The sequence below is a fragment of the Gopherus evgoodei genome, chromosome 11 (genome assembly GCF_007399415.2).
Source record: "Gopherus evgoodei ecotype Sinaloan lineage chromosome 11, rGopEvg1_v1.p, whole genome shotgun sequence".
Classification (NCBI taxonomy): domain Eukaryota; kingdom Metazoa; phylum Chordata; order Testudines; family Testudinidae; genus Gopherus; species Gopherus evgoodei.
Genome location: NC_044332.1, coordinates 23,628,454 through 23,651,633, shown reverse-complemented (window position 1 = coordinate 23,651,633; position 23,180 = coordinate 23,628,454). Strand labels below are relative to the sequence as shown.

Here is a 23,180-nt window from a genome sequence, read left to right as displayed (position 1 = left end):
TTGTCTGCATCTTTCAAGACTTTGTAAAGTTTTAGGAAAAGCTCTCCAGCTATTGAATATATATTGTTACATAGAATCAACATTTTAAAAATAATTATTTACTATCACAGGGTTTTCAGATGAAGAATTTTCTTATGCAGGAAAAGTAATCATTTAAACATTGCACATTAAGTAGCAAAAAGACTTTTACAATATACTTTTATTGTTATGTTCATAAGTCATTAAATCTAAATAAGCTTGAATGAATGGTATATTTGCACATATCCAGAATCAGAATGTTGTTCTGTTGCTTTCTTTAAATTCTTTTTCATCATCTGAAAAGCGAGTTGGATTTGAGAAAATGATTGAATGACTGTTGTGCAGGTTTCTAAGGCTGCAGCAAAGTGTCTGGGTAGTTCTGTGGAGGCCACTGGACTGGATGGCTGAAGGGATTGGTAATAGGATCCAGTACTTGGTTGCTGGTTTAAACCCAGCTCAGGTGATTGTGACCAAAAATCTTGATTCTCTGATGCCTGTTTTGTAGCCTATGTGAAATGAGTTGGAGGCATTTTTTAATGACATTATCCTGCACCTGTTGAATTCAGTGGGAAAGTTCCCATTGACTTCAGTGGTGTAGGGTCAAGGCCTTAGTGCAGCGGTGGAAAATAAATTATAAAAGAATCCAAGTACTTTCTTTGGACTTGATTCTTCAGGGGTTAAGCACTTTGGCCCCAATCCACCAAAGCATTTAAACACACGCTTAATTTTAAGCATATGAGTAGTCCAACTGAACGAGGAGCGTTCAAGTCATCCAGCTTTACTTTAGTCAAAGTACACTCTTTAAAAATTAGTTTTAGTAGCACTTTTGGATCTCTGTGTCAAATTCAGAGGTAGCGTAAGAGGGTGCACCTCCATGCAAGCTAGTGGAGTTGCTCGCATCAGTGGAGTGTTTTGACCTACAGTTGCCAAACTTCCAGGATTGGCCTGGAGTCTCCAGGAATTAAAGATTAATTTTTAATTAAAGATTATGTCATGTGATATCTCCAGGAATACATCCAACCAAAATTGACAACCCAAGTTTGACCTCCCAAGGATATGTGCTTTAAAGAACTGAGTACAGTCTTAAATTAAAAAAAAAAAATTCTCTGTAGCAAATTAAATTTGACTTCTACTATAAGTAAGATATGAACCCTTTTGGATAATATCCAGTGTGTATAAGGTCTGAATATTTGTCCTTGGACATGTTCTCTCTCTTTTAGAGAGAACGAGGAAAATAGCTTTTCTTTTAATTCAAATTTTAACTTGCTAACCTCTTATTCACAATTCTGTAGATGATGGGGGGAATTTTAAAAAGCCATAAATAGGAAATAGAAATAATTGACCTTCGTACTTTTGAACATCTACCTCCTGCCTTTTCAGGAGTCCTCTCATTTAAATCCGTTCTCATTTGTCCTTTTAATAAGAAAAGAGAAAATAATAATCTTGGGAATTTCACCTATAAATCTCATAAATCATTATTATCAAAGCTTATTTGGGAGAATTTTATGTGAGTCCAAACTTTGTAGACAGGTTCAGAAGCATTGCTTTAACAGGCTTATTTGTATTCAACCACTCTACTTCACAATTAACTTTAATAAGAATTATAATCATGCTGTGACAAGGTCCATAGCCAGGGAGTTTGCTTTTCTGAATTTCAACAAGGAAAGAAAAAGCTGAAATGAAGCAAGGAAGAATTCCAGGTGCCTTCCCACCACTTCATTCCCCCCCACCCCAGCAATGTGTAAAAGGAGTAAGGATCTATGTTTCTATACTGCTTCTATGTAACCTTTGGCAAAGGCAAGTGTGAAATACTATGTCATACGTTAAAGGCCAGAGCCTGCAAAGCAGACAACTCATTGATTTTTCTCGTGTGCATGATATTTCAAATTCCATTATAACTCTAACCTCTTGAGAAGCTTTAAACAAAAGAAGTAAAACAAAAGGTTGTTTGTCTAGTTAGTAATTTTATGATTTAGTATGTGTGCACAGGTGACAAATGAAGCATTATTTGGAGAGCAAGAGAGAAATACTTTTTACTAATTTCACAACTGGTTAAAAGTCACAGTTAGTTATTATTTGTAAAACCAGTAACAGCTAGGAGCTTCCACTGAGATTAGCTCCCCACTATGCTAGGTGTTGTACAACCTTATAATAAGAGACAGACCCTGTCCTGAAGACCTTACAGTATAAACAGACAAAAAACACAGCATGGTATAAAGGAACTATTACTATCCCTGTTTTACTGAAGGGGAAATGAGGCACAGAGGCGTAGGGACTTGCCCAGGGTCACACTGGTTAAATTACTCTCAGATGTTTTCAATAATTTTTATCCCTGCTGCTGAATTATCCAGGGCTAAATCAAAATTAATTGTTTGCAGTTGAAAGTATAATTGCAATTTTCGTTCCCTTCCTCAGTAAGGAGGATAGAAGATAAGAGTTTAAAAAGGGAGAGGTCCCTTCTTAGTATTTAATGCTCTAGCCTGTAAGGTTTCTCAGCATAGAACTCTCATTGAAGTCAGCTATTATTATTATTATTTTCCTTCTAGAAATTGGAAGTATAAATAGTTTAATACATTGATAGGAAGGCTGTCCACTTATGTAATCCCCACATATATCTTTTACTGAAATAATATGCAACTTTTTGCAAAGACGTTCATCAGAGGCATCTCAAACATATATCCCTGCTCTGCATACATTAACTGTATACTTTTGGGACTATATTTCTTCCCCTTCCCCATAACGGAAGAACATCTTTGTCCAATGATGTCCTAATCTAAGACATAGGTCCTTGTTATATTGATAAAAATGGACTTTACATATAAAGCTGGGGGAGAGGAGAGGAAGGGACAATATTATCAGAGTTCCTTAGTCATTATAGTACTGAAAGACCACTCCTAACTTCAGTGTGATACTTTCAAACATTGCCTTGGTCTGTTTCATACTTACAGATGTTTCTTTAAGGCTCAATCTGACAGTCCTTGCACAGATGATATGCCGGACTGGTCTTTTTCCTATTCTGCCTTCAGTAGTTTGCAGGCAATTTTCAAATCCAGGAAAACTATTTAAGTGGCTGGCTAATATGGTTATGGCTATTTTACTTCAGGAAGCTATATTTATCCAATGGACATTTTTAGCTCTTGTAAACCTCTGATAAAAGAATTTAGGTTTTAATTTCTTTCAGTTTGTGCTCTTTAGATAGAGTGGTGAGGCAACTGAGATATTTGGCACATCTTTCTTTGCAACATGAAGCTATCTGAGGGAAAAACTTTTACTAAAAAGGAAAGTTACATTTCTCATGATTGATTGTGTCACTGGAATTATTTAGTAATTTATTTTGCTGTGTGTACAGTAAGTTTTAGATTTATATTTTTGCAAAAAGTCTGAATATGAAAAAGTTTGTTTGAAGTAAATTTTGATAGCCATATAGTGATTGTACCATCACTTGCTTATTGTTCAGACCAATGTGAGAAAGTTAACAATGGGGGGTAGGGAAAAATTTTGAAAAGACAGAAACAGTCATCCAGCATGGTCAGTAAAATACTCCCTTTGAAAAGTAAGGTTCTTTATAGAGTCTTTCTGTTAGACTCTGGAGAATTAGTGCATGACTGATTCTCATGCCATTTGTGCTCTATTTAATATATTTGTTTTATTTTAGATGCTTAATAATAACAAGAATTCTTTAAACATTATAATAAAAGAAAAAGGACTTCACATATTCTCCTTGGGTTGCTAAGGTCTGTCTGTGAATATCTGTATACTTTGTTCACAATATCTGTGATGTTGCACTGTTAATCCAGATGTCCCAACAACCTGAACTGATGAGCTGGAGTTGCTGGTGAGCTAGGCCAAATTGAGAATTTGTGTAAGTGCTGCAGTGCAACATTCTTGAAGACAGTGGTTTAGCACCTACTTATACTAGTTTTGTGTTTGACTTCTTATCTCTTTATAGGACCCATCTTGGCTCAAGGTTTGCTTTTGGCTGGTGACTTGCTGATGTATATGTAGAAAGTAATGCCCCTGAAAGTCAGTAGGCTTTCTCTGGAGGTGCTGTTTGTTATATATGATTCAGTCAGGGACTTGCCTGGTAATTCCAGATTATGGTAACTTTGATATTTTCCTAAAACTAAGGTTATGTAGATAGTCTGCCTTTTGTATGTATTTGTGGTAATATTGTTTTCAGTGAGCAGTATTTTGGTTCGAGAGAATTCTCATGCCAAATTGTATAGTGCTTGTATGGTGGGTTTTTGTTTAGTTTTTTAGACACTTATATCTAGATCCTCAATGGTGCTTAGGTATCTAACTCCTGTTGATTTCAGTGGAAATTATGCACTGAAATAGCTCTGAAGATTTGGGTCTCAAATCCTATGGTAGTGAGCATGATATATGTGCTTAGAGAGGTATTGGATACATCTCATCAGTTATGTCCAGTATTTGGCTAATTTGGGGTCGTATCAGAACACATACGCTAAGGACCAAATCCTGGAGCCCTTACTGAGGCAAAGCTCACACTGATACAGAACTGATAAAAATTTTTTAGATGGTACAGTTTTCTGTCAGAAAATGTGGTTTAATTCAAATCAAAATAAGTCCCTGTTATGTACTGATTTTGATGAAATTTTCAATGGGCTGTTGAGACATTGTGATAAAGACAAAATGAAACATGTTAACCTTGTTTTGATTCATTTAATTTTGACTTGTAGTAAAATATTACTTTAACTATTACAGTTTTAATATAATATAAAAGTATAATCAAAATGATAAAGTCAAAATGAAGCATTTTTACCATATCAAAACATTCTGATGTTATCCAGATGAAATGTTTTGATGGGCCCAGATAAATTTTTTTTTTTTGAATTTTCGTTCTCCACAAAATGTTGATATTTCAGATTCAGAATGATTCCCCCCCCCCAAAAAAAAGTTGAAATTCCCTCGGAATAGAAAATCTGGTTTCAGAGCAGTTCTGCACTGAAGTAATAAATTCCCTGAATGAACTCCTACTATAATGAGAACCCTAAATTCCTTCTTCTCTGTTGCATCTCAGACAATGTGGGGCCTGATCCAAAGTCAATGGGAGTCTTTCCACTAACTTCAGTGAGCTATCAGGGTTTTCAAGAGCTGTCTGGATGGTGCCCTACTTGTGTAAGAGTTAATAGTAAATTTGTTTTTTATTGCATTAGTTGGTTAAGTATTTGTAATGTTAAATTATTACATTTAGTAACTGTGTGCTCATGGTCTCCACTGTAGCTCTTGTGCTGAAATGGGTCCTAGCATTGTTCGTTGACGTGCTTATCTATGCAACGTCATGATAGCTGAGATTAGCTGAAGCTGTCCCATTGACCATCCCTAAATTTGACCTCTTGAGTACTGGAGAAAGGATGCCCTTTGTGTAGTGATCTAAGCAAAGGAACTCAGTCCATCGGGTGTTCTGCCAGAACCTGAATTTGCAGGTTTTCATCTTTTTAACCAAGCATTTGTTTCATCTTGGGTGGAAACTGTGTAGGCTTTCCCATTTGATGGCTTTTCTTTATAAGAGATGCCTGTTATTTTTGCCAATAATATCAATGTGGTAAATAATGGTTGGTTAATTTTTTCATGTATGTAAGGTGCCCAAAGGCCATTGCAATAGGTGCATAGTACATTATATTATAATGTTCATTGGTATATTGGCACTGAGGGATAGGGCATCAGCATAGGCATACTTTATTTTGCTTACTAAATATGTTAAGCAGCAGTTAATAAAGCTGTAATTGTTTACATTTGAGCAGCGCAGCAGAGTATTTCCTATAGCAATGTTTTATGCATTTTGCTGCTCCGATGAGATTAAGTCCATCTACAATAGAAATATTTCATTTGAGTTAATGGACATTTTTTTGTTCTCTGTTGGAGTTAGTAATGCATCCTTTGTGGTGAAACATCTTGCTAATCAAGTTCGCACGCCAGATTAGCGTAATGTTTTTATTTTCTTGTATGCACCTGGTAGGTTTAATTTTTGGCAACACCTTAATACAGGGGTCAGCAACCTTTCAGAAGTGGCGTGCCAAGTCTTCATTTATTCACTCTAATTTAAGGTTTCATATGCCAATAATACATTTTAATATTTTTAGAAGGTCTCTCTCTAAGTCTATACATATAACAATAGTTTAGTTGTATATTAAAGTAAATAAGGTTTTAAAAATATTTAAAAAGCTTCATTTAAAGTGCAGAACCCTTGGACCGGTGGCCAGGACTCGGGCAGTGTGACTGCCACTGAAAATCAGCTCGCGTGCCACCTTTGACATGCGTGCCATAGGTTGCCTACCCTTGCCTTAATATCTTCTGCAAAGAAATAGAGAGAGATAATTGATATAAATGTTTCAAATCCGTGTTTATTAGCATACACTTTTTTTGGCACCACACTGTTTATTGCCATATGAAAAGCTTGCTGGAATTTTGGACATGGAATAAAAATACAATTTAAGGCACTACTCCAACTGGGTCAAAAGGTTACGATAACTTCTGCAAAACACTAACTTCTTTAAAGTAAGAAATATTTAAAAAGATATTCTACTCTCCATTTATTGCTACTATAAGAATTGGTATTTGGAATCAAACTCTTGTTTTTAAATCTTTCAGTCTAGCAAATATTTTGATAGGGAGGCCGTATACCCAGGCGCGGATAAGGCATTGGACTGGGACTCAGGAGACATGGGTTCAGTTCGTGGTTCTGCTGCTGGCCTGTTGAATGACCTTGCACAAGTCTATTCTCTCTCTCAGGTTGTTTCTCCAGTTGTAAAATGGGTATAATAATACTTATTTCCATTGTAAAGGATTCTGAGATCTACAGACTGGGAAAAATTATGTGTAAGAGCTTGGTGGCATTAATACCATTGAGTTCTGTATATGTAATAATGTAGTTCACTGTTTTTCAGGAACAGTACATCTTAGGGCAGAGATCATTTAGTTTCTTTAGACTTTTTTAATTTCAGAAATTGAAAATTACTGCTAGTAGAACTAAACTCATAATTTCCCCCCTAAATCATAAGTACTGAGGTTATCATAGTTATTCCACTTGATCTTAGTTCATGATTAGCTTGTAAATTTATGAAGTTAAAAGGGTCATTTCTATGATTCTCAAACCTGTTAACAGGTTCTTATTTAAATGATTATAGGTAAATAGGCTAAATTTATCCCTGCTGTAATGCTGTTTAAATCATTGCCGTTAGACTGGGGGTGAATTTGGCCCCTATGTGTTGGATAATGTGGATCAAAGTTTGGAAGCTACTCGATGCAAGTGACCTGTATTGAGACTTTTAAACAGTTCTGGTTATAAATATGTACTCTCTGGGTTGAGTCTCCTCTGAGTTACACTAATCAGGAGTAGCTGTACTGAAGCCAGTTTGCACGCTGGTGTAAATTTTTAAGAGTCGTTAATTATTTAATTCTAAAAGAGTTTAGCAGTTGATCAGATTACAGAAGATCCAAGAAATAGATTGTCCTTGGGACCAAATCCTGACTCATGGTTACATATCACTTATTTCTCTGTAAAGACATCCAGTCCCACCTAAACCTGCTCCATAGAGGGCCAGCTGATTCTCAGCAAATTGGGCCTGGTGATTGCATGGCCTGGAGTGGTTCCACATGCAGGTGGTATGGAGCCACAGAAGGGAAAAGCAGATGAATTCCATGCTCTGGAAACAGCTGTTCACATCCAGCAATGTTCTCCTCTACCTGGAACAATTAGGATTACTGCACCCCAAGGCTGTAATGACCCCTGTTGAGTTGCTACAGAAGAAAGGGAGAAGGTCCTTGAACTATCACCTGAACTGTCACATTCCCACTCCCTGAAAACAGTATCTTTGAAAAAATATATTTTGAGAGGTCTGTTTCCTTCACCCACTACCCAGGGAGCTCTTCATCCTGTTAGACCTGGTGTCTTTACCTGACTGGCAGCTCCAAATTGGCTCCTCCTTTAGACTCAGCTCCTGGCTGTTAGTCAGCCACAGCCTATGCACTGCCTCTTCACTATCATCTCCAAGGGCCCTAGACCAGTGTCTCTAGATGCCTGATTTGTCATAGCCCTGCACCTTGTGTAATCATTTTAAATGCTTCCATTCTGATTTTTGTCTGCACAGGTGTAATGATTACCAAGGTGCAAGGCAAAGGAGAATCAGGACCAAAGACTCTTTTCCCCAGACTGCATGGGAGGTTTGTATATATCAGATATATAGCCATTTGAAGTGAGTGCCTCAAGCAGTCATCAGATAGCTCCTTATTGATTCAATAGTTGTTTACATTTACACAACTTTCAGCTAACTCGGGGATTTATTAGTTTGTAGACCCAATTTCCACCTGTCATAAACAGATAGCTAAGGGTTAATGTTCTTTTACCTGTAAAGGGTTAACAAAGGGAACCAAACACCTGACCTGAGGACCAATCAGGAAGCAAGACTTTTTCAAATCTGGGGGGAGGGAAGTTTTGGGTGTGAGTCCTTTGTTCTTGGTCTGTTCTCTTGCTGGGCTCTGAGAGTGACCACAGGAATCTCCAGGCTTTCTAATCTTCTGTTTCCAAGTTGTAAGTACAAGGATAGTAAGACAATAGGTTTATATTGTTTTTTTGTATTTACCTGTGTGTAGTTGCTGGAGGGTTTTAAATTGTATTCTTTTTGGATAAGGCTGTTTATTCATTTTTTTTTTCTTTTAAGCGATTGACCCTGTATATTGTCACCTTGATACAGAGACTATTTTTATGTCTTTTTTCTTTCTTTTTATGTAAAGCTTTGCTTTAAGACCTGTTTAGTTTCCTTTTCTCCTTATTGAAGCTTGAGGGAATTGAGTCTGTACTTAACAGGGAAGGAGAAGGTGGGGGGAAGGATGGAATCCTTTATTTAGATTCACGGAGCTTGAATCTGTATATCTCTCCAGGAATCCAGGGAGGGAACACCTGGAGGAGAGGAGGGGGAAGGGAAATGGTTTATTCCCCTTTGTTGTGAGACTCAAGGAATCTGAGTCTTGGGGTCCCCCAGGGAAGGTTTTGGGGAGACCAGAGTGAGCCAGACACTGGAATCTTCTGGCTGGTGGCAGCGATATCAGATCCAAGCTGGTAATTAAGTTTGTAGGTTTCATGCTAGCTTCTCATGTTCTGAACTCTAAGGCTCAGATCTGAGTAGGAAAGTTATGACACCACCAAGGTGCACAGGTCTGGGATCTATAAACTTGTGATTTACCAGTATCCCTATATGTATTTTTTTAAAGTATATATGGCAGTTATATTATGGAAAATTCATTAAGTCATTCCAATACATTGGTAACTTGTTTTTGATTGTAAGTTACAGATGCCTTCGTTTTATTTAACACTTCCAGATTGTGAGAAAACACAACAGAATGGAAATTGCTTACACAAAATGAGAGGGTGAGCTGCAGCATTTTGTAGCATTAACAGGCCTTCGAGTGAAGAAAAAATGGCTGAGACATGTTATTCATTGCCTGTTCTGGCATGCCTATCTTTGTACTGATGTGTCTGCTACGTGGCCATCAGATGTAACTACTTTTCAAAAATTATTTTTTGCCTGTTTGGTGAGAAAAAGCATGATTTGACAGAATTCTGTAATATTTGGCCTTACTATGATTAGACATTTTTGGTATGTGTTTTTGGTGATGAGCCATCATGGGATAATGCATTAGATTAGCCATTGGGAATCTGGTCTTGTCACACAAACAAAAGTATGCCTGAAATTTATGCTATTTCTGGTAGCTCAGATGGACAAAATTGGCACAGTGAACAGAAGATTGATCAGTAAATGAAGAATTCCTGACACAGGGAATTCCCCTCTGTTTCCTTTGGGGCAGAATTTTGTGTGTGCATTGACCATTCTGAGTTCATATAGGCAAGGGTATAGCCAGTACTCTGGTCAATTTTTGTATATATAATCTTCAGAGTGCTGCTGTCTTCCTTTCCCGCCCTCATCATTAATCCATAGTGTCAATTCTGAACTGATGTATATTTAATGTAATCCTATTGAAGTTAATGAACTCTCTGAAGGAAGACCTACTGTTACATCAAAGGGCCAAATTCATCCCAAATGTGAACAGTGAACCTCTGATTAAGGCACTTGGACCAAATTCAGCAGAGACTAACTCTAGTCTAGTGTAAGCTACAACACACAACAGGTATAGAGAAACCTAGTTATCAAGTGTATGTAAAAAGTAGGGATGTCTCCTTTGAAGAACTGTGGGGGATTATATTACAATTTTTTTTAAAATGTCAGCCAGGGTTTTTAAATTATAAAGGCTTGATTCTTAATCCTCCAGGTATCTTGTTCAATCAGCAAACACTCTTTATTGAGAGAGCAGAGTTATGGAACCTCTTGCTGAGCTCAGAGCAGTCAAATATAGCCAGGCAGCTTAAACATCACTCTGAGAATCCAGTGCAAAGTATTTCTGACAACTTTTCTTTGTGAATAGAGAATAAGGTGTTTCAATTATGTACTCTGTAGGAAAGTCTGCATCTGCTTACATAATGCAACTGTTTTTAATATTGATTTAGCCCATAGATGGTTTATGACTTTTAAAGATTACAGATTAGTGCAATAACATGGAGACTTCCTTAGTGTGGTCATAGATATGGGGCTAGCCAACCTCATGTGGTATAGAGAGAACCCTAGACTGGCTGAGTTTTTCAGAGCGAATTCACATCTCTGTGCAATAACAGGTGTTTATTGGTTTTTTATTTGCAGAGAGGCATTTTGTCTAATGAAATATTCAGCTCCTATACCATAGTAGTACTTGTGGGAACTCCACAGCTTCTCCCTAGCTACTATTTCAACTACTGGCCTATAGCAAAGACTGCAAGCAGTATGCTGGTGTCTGAGGCCACTGAATCCATATAATCTGGCTTACTGACTGCACTTGTGGCCTGCTTCAACCCCAGTGATGAGTTTATGCAGAGCTGATATTGAACTCTCAGGGGAATTTGCGCATGGCACAAAGTGACTGCAACCCCCTCTGGGTGAATTCCCTTTGCTTTGTAGCCCCCTTACCAGGTGCAGAGCCAAGTCTGTATTCCTGCTCGTATGGGGGTGCTTGGAAGTATGTTGAGGGTGGGGTGGGTTAGAGGAGAGTGGAAGGAAGCATGCCTGGAGCAGCAGGCCTGTAACCTAGTGGTTCTCTACTATTGCAAGGCTCACAGAGGCTCTAGCAGTGTGGGTGTAAATTATGAGAGCCTGTAAATAGCTCTAACCTGCTCTGAGGTCAGACCTAGCTTGTCCCTCCAACCCTGCACTTCTCTGTCCCTGTGCTAGGCTCTGCACTGGATGAATTCCCCTTGCTTTGTACTTGCTCCAAGGCCATCCATCCATCCATCCACTGGGAACTTTCTGTGGCCTCTGGGTGGGTTCCACTGCTGTGGAATAATATCATAAGGCTATTTAATACAGAGCAAGAAATTAGAATCTCTGCCTGAGAGACATAGAGAATAAGCTAGACTCTTGCAGTTTTCCAGCCTAAATTATTTTTTATATTGTACTATATTTAACATTGGCTATTAATTTCCCCCAACATACTTGTAAAATGCAATACAGATAATCCTATTTCAAAATGTAAATGGATTCAATTATTGCACTGAATTCTGTTTTAAAAAGCTTGGATGGGAGTGCAGGGAGGACCATGTGCTTTGGTTTTCTTAGTTCTTTTTATTTAATTTTTGTAGTGGTCTTCATAATACTTGATTAAAAATTACATTATGTTCAGCTAAAGTTGATTGCTGATTTCTTGTAGCTGGAGCTATCAAGAGAGAGCTCTACAAAAGAATTATTGTGTAAGATCTTTCCCCCCCCTCCAAATGTAATTATATAGAAGCCTTACTAAATTAATTAAACTAATAGTTTAATAAAAATTATATTGCAAGGGAGTATGACACACCTCTAGGTTAGTGAATATACTGTAGTTTTTTATATTTTATCAAAATTACATGTGCATTGGCTGGAGAAATTTAATTAACTATGAAAAATATTTCTGAAAAGTATTTGTTTTGTGATAGTTGGGCCCATCCTGAAAGATGCCTGGAAATCTTTTTTTTATTACAATGGGAGTTTTGTCTATGAAAGTTTATAGGATTGGGACCTTATGCTGTATGAAACACCTGAATCTTTATGTCACTGTTGTAAATATTCATTGCTGCTGGAAATTTTTACACTACATCCTGCAAAAAGTGCCATTTTAATGCTATTAAAAATTGTACTTTTAAAATGTTTTGTTTAGAAAATGTAAGTCCTATTTACTGCCAGGATGTGAAATCTATACCACAGCTTGTAATTCACAGTGGCTGTGGCTCCCTAAAGCAACATTTTCAGCAGTCTCTCAGAGGGTCAGATTTTGCACCCATTGAACAATGGCAAACTTTTCATTGATGGTAGTAGGTGCAGGGATTTGGTTAATATTTTGTAGCACAAGTACATTACTCACTGAACCCATTAATTTGCCTTTGTTTTCCACAACAGCTTCTAAAAGTTTAAAATGTCTTTAATTTTGCTATAAAATTACCCGTTTTGAGCTGTGCAAGATTTGTTTGACTGGTTTATATTGATTTTAAACCTAAGCAACATTGGATACAAATAATGTTTTTTTGGGATTGTTTTGAGCAATAATTTAGAAGGAATAATAACTTTGAGGAAAAATGTGTTGCGATCATATTGAGGAAAAAGGTAACCATTTAATAAATTGTAGCAGTTTATAGAACAAATACCCTCAGTATTTATTATTTGACTGTGTGCTTATGGCTGTGTAAGAACTGCAATTTAAAATTACATTGTTATGCAATACTGTTGCATACTTTAACCCTATTGTTATGAATGAGGTGGAGACAGACACTGCCACACCTAATGTGTGGTTTATTTTTTGTCCAGTTGACTCATATGTAATATATGTGCCAGGTTGACCTTTGCCTCAATGAACCAGTAAAGGGCTGATCCAAAGCCCATTAAAGTTAATTAAGTCTTTTCATTGACTTCAATGGGCTCTGGGTCAAATCCTAACTTATGACTGTATTGTGATATCCTTACTTATGCTGAGTAGTACCTGACTGCAAGAATTCCTGTTAACTTCAGGCAGAAAGTTTTGTTGAGTAAAGGACTACTCCGTGCGAGTAAGGGTGTCAAAATCCAGTCCCCAGGATATATTATGTGAACCAATTTGGGGGCTATTATTGCCCTTACATGAGAGAACCTGTGTAAGGGCCAGGAAACTCCTGCTGCTTGGCAAAGGAGCTGCAGTATGTTGTGAGAGGACATCCATTACGAGGACTTGAGATGCTTTCTCTGACGTTGCTTAGTTTCCAAAAGAAAAATAGGAAAAATTCCTGCTACCACATTTCTTGCTATGTAAAGGAGAGAACCACCTGTTTTCCTCTGAGCAACATTCTCACGTCTCAAAAGATAAGCACCTCTCAGCTTGTATAAACTCAGACCCATGTTGTAATGAAAATGCATTTGGCATCTTGTTTAGAAGTGTCCAGATTATGGAAGGGTGATATAATCAGTGTTCTATTCACTGGCTAGGTCCATTATGTGTTACAGCTAACGAGAATAAAAATTGCTTTTCCAACTTGCACAGCAGCATTCTGTAGTGTGTTGCCGAAGCGGTAACTTAAGTGACAGACAAGACCCATCTGTAAAATACCATTTATATTGTGCAATGACGCTGCTGGCCTACATCATAGCCCAGGTATGCTGCAATCCATAAACATATATGTGACATGGACTGCAGAATGTCTGTAGCTGTAACCCGTGTTTGTTCTCAGGCTGGTAGTGATACTGGTTAACACAAATGGCATATCACAAACCACAGCACTAATGTACAGTTCTCCAGGTATAGGGCAAGGATAACAGTATATGCACAGTGTATCTGGATAGCCACATGTTGCAACCAGCACAGTTCCATTTATTAAATGATTATATGTTCAAAAATCATAGCATACATATTAGTATATGTGATTCATATTTTGTTGAAAATCACATAACATTTTGCATTTAATGGACTTCTTGGGCCAAATTCTGCTGTATGATTTTGTAAATCTGGAGTACGGTAACTCCATTTATTGAAGGGTAGTGAAGCTAAATTTGGTAAGTCCTTTCAATGTTTATTTCAAAGTGGAACAACTTTTTTTTTAATTTAAAGAATAAATAGCAAAAAAACAAAACAGAAAACCATCAGGAAATGAAATACAATAAACTATGACAATGCAAAATTATGGTGGAAATTCAAGCTTATGAATTCCACTGCAAAATAACTTGCCAACATTGCATGTATTTTATAGGGTTAACTCCTCATCTTTACTGTACCTATGTGTAAGGCCTGGTTTAAACACAATAGTTTAATTAAAAGTATGATTTTAAACTGATTTTATCAGTGTAGAATTTTGTGTTTTGGACAATCTTTAATTGACTTTAAACCTGGTTTATGTTGACAGGAGCAAACTAAATGGACATAAACAGTTTAAAGCCAATATAAATGTGTCCACAATGGGGTTTTCACCAGTTTAACTAGAGCAATTTGTGTGTAGACAGGCGCTAAGAAGAAGAAAGAAAGAGCAGAGGCCACCTTCTCTCTGCACAAGCAGCGATGGAGAAGAATCTCTTCTTGAAAAAGAGTATGTCAGGATGTGTGTCCAGCTAATCAAGAGAAGCCCATGCTACATCCCAGGGAGCCTGGCCTGCTGGAAAAGGGGCATGCATTTACCCCCCGGCAGGTTTGATAGTCGGCAATGAGTCCTATCCACCAACAGGTCAGCATGCACTTCACTCCTGCTCAAAGGAGCAAAAAAGTACACTCCACACTGGTGTGGTAACCCACAGTGCAGAATCTTGTCTTATGCCAATACGTCTAATTGCAGAGAGGACTCACTGGCCAGCCTCTCTGTTTATCTTCACTTTGTTGGCTTGTTGCATCAGAGTAGGATTTGACCCATACTATATTAAGGCAGAAAAGTTATTCAGAATCCTTCAGGTCTTTTGGCAAAACTCCAATTGTCTTGAACAAGTGCCACATCGTGAGAGGTGTTGTATACCTGCAGTTGCCAGTCTTCCGTGAAAGAGGGAATGGATCAGCAATGTGGACTGGATTTGGTCCATAGAAAATACCACATATATACCAGTGCAGACAGTATTTGTGAGAACCTCAACTTTAAACTTTCTGATTTTGTGTGTTTTTTGTAAAACCTCAGCTGCACTATTGAATTAATGCAGTGTTTTGCAATTATACATCTTAAAACGTTCTTGTGGGGGTAATTTTGCAGTGCACTTCATTTACAGAGAATTGTCCCCCCCCCCCCCGCCCTCCCCCATTATAGGCTGTATTAGCCGAGGCTGTGAATTGTGACTTGGCATTAATTTTGCATACCTTTGTGTGATTATTATGCTTCAGTAGAGTAATTTAATGGATGAATGTGAATCTGGAGGAGGGATGATATAAAAGAGGATAAAGCTGGAGAATAGATTTCCATGTGCTGTACAGCTCACGGGTCTTTATACTGCTGACTATTCTTATAGTTAGTTAGGAATTCTTGCCTCTTTGCTTAATTAGTCTATGGACCAGATTTTACTTGGATAACAACTGTTGCAGATGTGGTGATTTTCCTCCTCCTTTCAAGTGTATTTTAACTCTGCTGCCTTTGGTGTTTTGCCACAGTATGTTGACTGCTAACTAAGGGTATGGCTACACTTGAAATTTTTGAATTGTGAGCGTGGTCGGAGCGCCAGCGCTGGGAGAGAGCTCTCCCAGCACTGCACATAAACCACATCCTCTACGGGTGTAGCTTGCAGCGCTGGGAGCCGCACTCCCAGTGCTGCGGCACTGATTACACTGAGGCTTTACAGCGCTGTATCTTGCAGCGCTCAGGGGGGTGTTTTTTTCACACCTCTGAGCACGAAAGTTGCAGCACTGTAAAGTGCCAGTGTAGCCAAGGCCTAATACTTTAACCCTTGTTTAGGGAACTCATCATGGTATCAGTCAGAATTTGAGTTGCCCAAAGATAGATTTATGGTTGCAGGGGGGCATAGACAATAGTCTGTTTTTATTTAGGGGACAAGGTGGGTGAGGTAACTTTTTTTTTTAATGTGGGAAAGACACAGTTTTTTAAATATTTTTCAAGATTTTGCCTTAACTGCAAGTATCCTCTGCAATCTCTTTTAGGAGAAGGACAGAGCAGACCATTTCATCAATATTTCTGCTGTCTTGAGTCTGTTAAATGTGTTAAATATCCTTGTGAAATGACTTTAGATGGCTGGGTACGTTTAGGGCTTTTAAACTGTCTGGTAATAATGTCAGATACGCCAGGAATAAATAGTGAATGCTGAAGGATTCCCCCCCCACTCCATTTTTTTTAAATTAAGCAATGATTTAGTGATCAATAGCAATAAAATAATCCAGGCACTGCATTAGTGGACGATTACTGCCCTTCTCAGTAGTTGTTTAGCTTTAAAGATAAGCTTCATAGTGTGTTTTATGATAATAGTGATTGATGTTTTCCTCTTTGTTGATTTCTCTGTATTACGTTCTGTATCTTAATCTGATATGTGCTGTATAATGCACCAGAGGTTTGCAGCTCTCTCCCCCAGAAACCTACTTCCTCCCATGCCTTACTGCTTAATTTATATGACTAGATAGGATGAGGGATTATATCTTGCTCAAAGATAACTTATTGTTTATATTTCTGTCTGGGTGCCTTCCTTACCTAGGGCTACAGCATACCTTCTGCTGGGAGATGTGGAGGGAAGGAAAAAAATGGCTAGCAAGCATTCAAGGCGGTGGTGGAGAGGAGCCTGTGGCATTGTTCTCACATATAGGTTGTGCAAGCAAGGTCCTGTTTGTTACCAGCCTGCCTGTGACTTCACAGGCTGGGGTGGCGGGAGGGAGCTGTTTGGCCAGAGGGGAAGGCGGAGTTGGTGGACAGCTGGTCTAGGCAGCAGCCTCTCCCTTCAGCCCTGTAAACTTCTGCTGGACATAATGCTGGCACTATTAATTCTTGTAGTATTTGCATGGGAATAGTACTGAGTAAGGCGGAGGCATGTGGTGGATATGCAGTAGCCCATACTCGGGGTGTATGGGTTATCTTGAAGAAAAGAGGACCAGGGTGATAGAGCAGAGGGCTTGGTAGAAATCCTGAGCTGTGTGGATTTCCCTGTGGATCGTGGGCATCTGTGAATTTAGAGGGTCGTGACACCATTTCTTTTGGTGAAACCAAGCTTAAACTTGGGACTTCGCTGAGCGACTTCTCTCCTCCCAGGACTTTGCTATAGCAGGGAATATTTAACCCCAAAGTATGTGCATTTTAATTTAAACCTCATCCTCTCCTCCTGCCTTGTGCATTCAGTGACGACACCACCCAGTAGTAACGTCACAAACCCAGGATGGTGACATCACTGAATGAATCTGCCAGAATGTCTGACTAAGTTGGATGTGCAGGCTTGAAACCTTCTTTCTGTGCACCAGATATCCCAATGATCAGGTATAAAGGGAGAGAACTTGCATGATGACTTAATGGGGCTTTGATTAAATACTTCTAATCTTTGCCAGACTGTGGTGGTAGTACTTTAAATAGCTGCTTTTACCTAGTTTTACAATACTCCTCTTCTTGTCTGTTTTAATAGTCTTATCTTGACATAAAAATAGAACATTCAGTTTTTCCTGAAATTACAAGGGTCAGTAGTTAATTGTGAGGATCTTAATCGTTTGCAAAGAGAAATAAAACGTCTTAAATTGCATTGTAAATGCACACTGACTGAGTATGCCTCGAAATCCTGGCTCCATCGAAGCAATGGCAAAACTCTCATTTGGATTTACCCTAGGTTGTTTTACTGCATGTCTGAGGTATGGGTCATAGGGTAGATCCTGAGCTAGTGTCAGTTATCATAGCCAAGGATTCTGTTCCTCTCTCTGTCCCCCATAACAGGGGCCCTCCAGTCTTCTCTCTGTGCCAGCGGTTCTGAGCCCCCCCACATTTTTCCCTTCTCCTCGCACCAGAGTTTCCCATTTTCTGCACCATACCAAATGCTCTGCGTTGTTTGTCTCCCTTCCTCACACCCCAAAGTACATTTCTTCTCCAGGTTAGAAGAGAGGGATGGACAGCTGGCGCTTTCTTTCCCCCAACTGGAGGGATATGCAGAGGTATTGTTATGAGTGCCATCAACAGATGACAATGGCTCCATCTATCCCCCATTTTCCCTTTTTCAGTGTGCTGATTTGTCCCCAAAATCAATAGTTTTGACTTTTGATGCCTACAACAGTCCCTGAAATTCTGGAAATTGCCTGTATGTAACATGATAACTTTTGAACCTTGCATCCAATCAGACAGAGACGTGCAGTCGAATTGAGTTATAAATCCTCTCAAGGTTGGCCAGTAATAATAAATGGAAATGGCTGACTGAAGCGTGAAGGCTTGTGCCCCTGAACTTCTCTGCTTCGTCATTTCTTGACCGGTAAAAGGGACATTGTGTAACCTCAGACTTGTTTCCAAATAATTTCTTAATATAATAATTTCTGAATTGCAGTGCATCAATCTAATGCAGAATTTTTTAAAATAAGGGGCTTTGATCATCTTTTCCTAATGATCTTAATTTGTATGCATAAACTCCACTCTGCAGCTTTTTAATCCGTTGGATAGTTGTATAATTAATATCATGGAGGAGTTGCTGTTTAAATGACTTACTTTTGTATTATTGCTTTAAAAATTGAATGAAAACAAATTGTTATTGCAGTTTTAAGGTTTAAGAAATCCCAGACTCAAAGTTCCTACAGCTATTTTTATGTCACTCTGATGTACATATTTTTCAAAAGATACAAAGAATGGAATTTTTAGAAGTGCTCTGTGTTGGCCTGACTGTTCCCTTTGAAGTCAATGGTAAAATAGGGACTAAGTTAGACCATGACTGTGTGCTTTTGAAAATCCTAACTGAAGAATTTAAAGGGCCGCTATGCAATACAGAATAGCTTTAGTGTTTTTTGTACAAGCTGTCTTCCAAAATATGGCATAGTTGCAAAGCTCAAATTAAAAAAAAAATGGAGTGACAACTCAAAAGGGCAGGCAAGGCAGCAGAGAGCTCTTAAGCTGAGAGAAAAGGACATCTACAAGACGGAGAGATAGCAGAATCTTCAGAGGTGAAGGCTCTTGCACGAACAAATTTAATTGGAATAATCATTTGCTTACATTCTAGTGGTGTGTTTTTGTTTCTTTATTTATTCCCAGCCTGGCATCCAGGATGTCCGATTCTGTCTCTCTCTTTGGGTGAGATTCCGACCTGGACTTCAAGTCTTTGTTGTCTCCCTACCTGTCTTGCTCAATATTTGCAGCTACTTCTGTGTATAGTCTATATTTTACAGCATGGCATGAAAATCTTATCTGCTAACTCATGTCTGGGTTTCATTCAGTGAAGTTACTGGGGCATTTACATTAATAATTGTAAGTGTGACATATAATCATTGTTACCTACTGCAATAGCAACAAACATTTTCAAAATTTAGCTCGGTGTGTGTCTGAGTGATACAAAACAAAAAGTAAGGGGATTTTTTTTCGCTTCCATCTTGATTAATACAAGAAAGGAAGGATTGGATACTGTTTCTGATCAGTAGTCAGTAACTGCAGCCATATCTCAGTGGAGTGTGTACGAAAATTTGGGATTTTAAATATTCTCAGCCGATTCCTTCATTTTCAGTGGAATGCCTTCTTGAGCTTCATTGTTTTGTACAGCTTCAATAAAGTCAAGTACTAGAAATGTCCTTTTCTTTGGCAGAGCCAAAATGATTCCATCCCATGGTTCAGGCAGCTCCGTTGGGATTTTGTTTTTTGCTGGTTTTTGGACTCTTTTTTCTCCCCCATTCCGGAATTATTATTATTATTGTGCAGTGGGATTATGCAGCTGTGTCATAAAGGGAATCTCACAAATCTCCTGCTAGAATCTTCATTTCCTGGCTTCTCCGAAGCATTCACTCCAGAGAATCAAATCAAATGTGTCTTTGATTTTGGTTTTGTTTCCTGACTTCTTGGGCCTTTGACAAGCACATAATGTCACTTTTAACCTATTTTAGTATCTATAGCCTTGAAGTTAATTTCCCCAAATCAGGACTTGGTACAGCAGTATTTTGACTCAGACCTGCCATCAGTCCCAATGTGGCCTGAAATATCCTGGATTTCTTAACACTCCTGTGTTTTGACAGTCCTGATCAATGTGCTGGGGACTGTTGGACACTGGTGCCGAGAGTTTAAAAACTAGTCTCCTGTAGTAAGATGAGGTCCTGAAACACAAACCCTTATATCAGAGGCCTGGTATGAGGCCTAAGGCCTGAACTAATGTAATGGTCAAGACTTTGCTAACATAAAGCAAAGTTAAACTGTGAGCCAGAGGCAGGTCCTGCTCACAGAAGCTGGCACGGAAGGGGCTGATGTTGCAAAAATACACATACCTAAAAGGTACTGGACACTAGAGATATAAACATATGCTAGGATGGTACCAGAACACTCTGATACTTGCACATTCCACACGGATAACAAGGAACAGGCTGGCCCATCCTAAAGATGAGTGCAAAAGGATAATATGGTGGATAGAGTTGTTTTGTTTGAACCTACATGTACAAGATGGGGGGGGGGGGCATCATACTGCTTAAAGCAGGAGTCTGCAACCTTTCAGAAGCGGTGTGCTGAGTCTTCATTTATTCACTTTAATTTAAGGTTTCGCGTGCCGGTAATACATTTTAATATTTTTTAGAAGGTCTCTGTCTGTAAGGTTATATAACTAAACTAGTGTTGTATTGTAAAATAAACAAGGTTTTCAAAATGTTTAAGAAGCTTCATTTAAATTAAATGTTGATCTTACATTGCTGGCCCACTCAACCCACTGCTGGTCTGGGGTTCTGTTCACCTAGGCTGGCAGCGGGCTGAGCCGGGCCTGCGGCCGGGACCCCAAACCAGCAGTGGGCTGTGTGGGGCAGGCGGCTGGGACCCAAGAACAGCAGTGGGCTGAGCGGCTCAGCCCACTGCTGCTCAGGGGTCCATCTGCGGCTCCTGCCAGCTGGGATCCCAGCTGCCAGACCTTCTCAGCCTGCTGCTGGTCTGGGGTCCCGGGGCTGCCCACATACAGTGGGTACCTACCTTCTCCCTGGTTCTGGCCCATTCTCTTCCTCTCTTTGCACTGAGCTGAGCGTGGGAGTGCACTGAGCACAGGGCTGGGGGTGAAGGGTCTGGCCAGGAGCTAGGATGAAAGAGGGGGACTCAGAGTTGGGACAGGAGGTTTGAGTGTGGGGCACTTACCTGGGCAGCTCCCATTTGGTGCGAGGGGTGCAGGTGGGAATGTGGGGTGTGTGTGTGCAGGAACTCCCGTCTGGTGCTCAGGGTGGGGGTGAGGATGCGGGGGGTGCAAGAGTCAGGTTGAGGGCTGGGGGCATGTGAGGGGGTGCAGGTGTCAGGGTGGGGTATGTGTGGGGGTGCCAGGGTCAGGGCTGGGGTCGTGAGGGGGTGAAGAAGTCAAGCAGAGGGCTGGGTGTGTATGAGGAAGGGTACAGGGCACGGGCCCTGGGGACTGTGCAGGGCTGAGTGTGTGTGTGTGGGGGTCAGGGCAGGAGGCTGGAGGGGATATGCCCCTATTCCACCCCCCCCTTCCTAAAGGCCCTGCCTCCGCTTCTTCTCTGCCTCCACCGGCAGCAGTGAACATGCTGACTCTGCTCCTTCCCGCCCCCCTCTCTCAAAGGGCTATCAGCTAATTGGCTGGCAGGGAGGGAAGGACAGAGGAGCAGGAACCCAGCACACTATGAGAAGAGGCAGGGGAGCCGGCAGGACCAAGCTTCTGCCCATACGCGTGCACAGCACATTCCATTAGGGTGTGCACCCAGGAGCCCTGCCCTAGCCCTGTCCCCATTTCACCCCCTGACTGCCCCCCTCAGAACCTCCAACCCCCCTGCTCCTTGTATCCTGCCCCCCCCACTCCTGCGACCCCTGCCCTAACTGCCCCCAGGACCCCACCACTATTTAAGCCTCCCTGCTCCTTGTCCCTTGACTGCCCCCCCCGGACCCTACTCCCTACCTGTCCCCTGACTGCCCAACCCTTATCTACACCCCTGCCCCCAGATAGACCCCCCCCCAGGACTCCCATGCCTATCCAAACCGCTCCCCCTGATAGGACCCCCAGAACTCCCAACCCTCCCTGCCTGCTGCAACCCCTCTCCACACCCTGCCTCCTGACAGGCTCCCCCCCAGAACTCCCAATTCATCCAACCCCCCCCCACCAGCTGTGTCCCTTGATCACTCCCTCCAGAGACCGCCCACCCTAACTGCCTCCCCCAGGACTCTGCTTGCTCCCTGTCCTCTGACTGCCCTGACCCCTATCCACCCCGCCACCCCCTGACAGACTCCAGGACTCCCATGCCCCATCCAATCTCCCCTGCTCCCTGACTGCCCCTGCAGAGACCCCCCCCTTAACCACCATCCCTCCCCGGGATCGCACCTGTACTCCAACCTACTCTGTCCCCTGACTGCCCCCACCCCTTATCCAACCCTCCCGGCCCCAAACCCCTTACCATGAGGCTCTTAGCAGCAAGTTCTGCTCTGCACAGAGCCAGACACGCTGCCCCATGGGAGCAGGGCAGTCCCACCTCTTAAAGTGTTGCACGTGTGGCTGAGATGGCTCCAGAGGAAGTGGGGAGCATGTCTGTCTCCCCGCAGAGCCAAACACTGCCCTGTAGGAGCAAACCTGCCCCTCAAAGTGCTGCATGTGCAGGGGCATGACTCCAGAGGAGGGGAAGGTGGGGGAGGGGCTGGCAGCTTGCTGCACTCGGCTGGGTGCTCCAGCCCGGGAGTGCAGGCCTCATGGCTTGCCATGCTGGGACAGTGGGGCCATTTGCCTACCCCAGCATTAGGGTGTGCCTGGGGACACCCGGCACACCTTGTGTGCATGCCTATGCTTCTGCCTCCTGCCCCTGTGGAGGGGTGAGGAGGGCGGAGAAGAGAGTGGGCCAGGCCAAACTGGGCAAGATTTTTAATGGCATGCTGCTGCCTGCTGGGACCCTGGCAGGCAACAGCGTGCCATTAAAATCAGCTTGCGTGCCATCGGTTGCCGATCTCTGGCCTAGAGGATTGTACCTTGCTACATAGAAGGGTTGCACCTCAGTACGTCAGGAGTGATGTGTAAGTTGTTTGTATCTGTGTA

The 23,180-nt window shown here is 40.9% G+C and overlaps 1 protein-coding gene across 3 annotated transcripts in view; it reads left to right on the top strand.

Moving 5' to 3' along the window:
* The window catches only part of PLCL1 (phospholipase C like 1 (inactive)), a 325,648-nt gene that overhangs the window by 4,113 nt on the left and 298,355 nt on the right, over window positions 1-23,180 (top strand). The gene's annotated exons all lie outside the window — the stretch shown is intronic.